Raw genomic sequence first — 2,500 nt, 5'->3', positions numbered from 1 at the left:
GTCAGTTCTGCACTGGGGAGGTACAGCAGTGATGATGTTGAGCATGTGGGCACTGAGGAGCTCACACCCACCCCCCCGGAACCTATGGATCTATTTCTGTTTCTGTTACTGGGTCTCGCTCTCTTTCTGTATCCTACCTTTTCTTTTCTCTTCTTTTCATCCACTTCCTCCTCCTCCTCCTCCTCCTCCTCTTCTTCCCCCTGCTCCCTTTCTTTCAACAAATGTTCCAGAAAGCTTGATTTAAACTCTCACTTCCTGTTCTTTCTTCCTGGAGATTGGAGGTCATCGTGTATGTTGGAGTACGCGGTGGGGTGCACTGGTGAGCCCAGCAGACCCATATGTGGACCTGACAAAAGAATTACCCTTAGGACTCAGACACAATCTGCCCTCTGCTAACACTGAGGGGCCATGAAAAGCCATTTTGATCCCCGGAGACACTCGGTTGCCGGGGGGAAACAGAAAACACTGATGGATGCTCAGGTCACGGCTTGTAGCCCTCAGCAAGGCCCACAGCTGGGTGTTTCAGCGAGGGAACGATTTCAACTCTTACAGGCGTGATGTGTGCAGGAAAATGAAGTGTGCGAAATGGAGGTCTGCCATTCTTCATAAAGCACTTACTGTGACCTCCAGTAGAGAGCTCTTTTTTAAAAAAAGAATCCACATCATTTGTAATAAAGAAAAGAAAGCACTCATATGGCATGCCAACATAAAAAGCCTTTCATGTAATTCGGGCTCAGTGACCGAAAATCACACAAGTGACCTGAAAAAACCAACACAATGCCTACGGCTGCACATTTACCGAGTCCAGATGATTGGCCTTTTGTCCTGCCTGCCTCATAAGCACCTTGGACAGCGCCTTTGTTTGTTGAATGAAACCTTGCTATAATGGCACCTCTATATCTGCATAACACATGCAGTACTTTCATGTCACTTCAAGTGGAAAACACCAAGTAACTTTCTAATGTAGTTATTAGAGAAAGGGCAAAAAGGACCATGAGTATGTCCATTTCAGATTTGAACTGCAGCTACACAGAGATGCTCAAATATTTCAGCAGAGTTGGGGATGCCTGTTACCAATAGATACTGATGCAACATGTTGATGAAGGGGTAAGATGGAGCCATGTCAATGTTTGTACACTGCCAACAATCAGAGGAAAATTTCAGACCTGTTGTTTCACACGGTGCCAGTGGGGTTGTCTGCTTTGACTAGTTTAGCTTGTTATTTTTTTTGCAAGAAGACTAGTTTTAGACAGGGATTGATAAAGGCTGTTAAAAAGCAATAACTGCCACTAAACCAACAGAAGAGATTTGTTTTCAATTTATATAAAACAAAAAAAAAAACAATCTCTTTGCCTCCTTGAGGTAGCTAATCTTCCCCTGTCTACCCTCTGTGTAGATGGCCTGTCCATCCTCCCTGCAGTCACGGCAGTAACAGGCTGTTCTGCCGCTCTGCGTGGTTCGGTTGGTGCTCGGCGTGGTTGGGTGTCTTGTGTGTGCAGTCTGAAAGTCTGAAAGTGTTTGAGTGTGTGTGTGTGTGTGCCTCTTGTGACTCACAGTGCCTTTTTTAAACCATCTCTCAAAAAACAAAAAAAAGACAGCTTTCATTATGAGGACTCCTGACATGCGGATCGGCACATTCCCCCGCTCCCATGGTTACGAGCAATCTTCCCGCTGCTCGTACCAGACGAACGGGTCATTAAAGAGGCCTGCTTTTCTGAGCTCAGTATTTCTAGTCCCTCAGCTATCCGTGAGGACAGATTCTGATTGATCTACAAAGTCCCCTAGTTTCCTCTGTCTCTCTCTCTGTACACCGGGGCTGCTGGAAAGGCAAAGCTGCCGGAAAGATCTGAGCACCGCAGTGAAATCCCCTCCCCGACTCAGGTATGTAATGGCCCATCTGCACGCGTGTGCTGGACATCAGAGGGAGCGTTCAAGCGGAGGAAATGACGGTGATCATGATGGCTTTGACTGAGCAGCGAATGAGGGTTTCGGTTCTGCTGCTGCTGCTGCTGCTGCTGCTGCTGCTGCTGTTGTGATGGTCCTCCCAGCAGGTTTGCGTTCTGTTTCATCAGCGCCGGCGCGGCGGGGGCTCTGCGTGGAGGCCGGGGCTGTCATGTCACACGGCTGGATTATAATGAGAGGCGGTGAGAGCTGCAGGTGCAGGTGCAGGTGCGGATCCACTGACACCCGTCCCCGAGGGAACGGCACAGGAGAAGGAGCAGCTAAAAACACCATCATGTTGGTCATCATCTGTCAGGTGAAGTGTGCACCTCCAACGGAGAAGGGGCAGCTAAAAACACCATCATGTTGGTCATCATCTGTCATGGTGAAGTGTGCGCCTCCACAGGTGATAGGAGCAGCTAAAAACACCATCATGTTGGTCATCATCTGTCAGGTGAAGTGTGCGCCTCCACAGGAGAAGGGGCACTAAAAACCTGTCTATTAGGTAATGAGTGTACATATACGTAGACCAAGCAGCTTTTGCCATTTTATATTTTAT

At 48.1% G+C, this 2,500-nt stretch overlaps 1 protein-coding gene across 2 annotated transcripts in view; it reads right to left on the bottom strand.

Moving 5' to 3' along the window:
* The window catches only part of LOC105905286 (ras-related protein Rab-26-like), an 87,479-nt gene that overhangs the window by 57,229 nt on the left and 27,750 nt on the right, over window positions 1–2,500 (bottom strand). The gene's annotated exons all lie outside the window — the stretch shown is intronic.

Source organism: Clupea harengus, chromosome 1, assembly GCF_900700415.2.
Source record: "Clupea harengus chromosome 1, Ch_v2.0.2, whole genome shotgun sequence".
In the NCBI taxonomy this organism is placed as follows: domain Eukaryota; kingdom Metazoa; phylum Chordata; class Actinopteri; order Clupeiformes; family Clupeidae; genus Clupea; species Clupea harengus.
The sequence above is the reverse complement of the archived record's forward strand: the minus strand, read 5'-3'. Positions and strand labels throughout refer to the sequence as shown.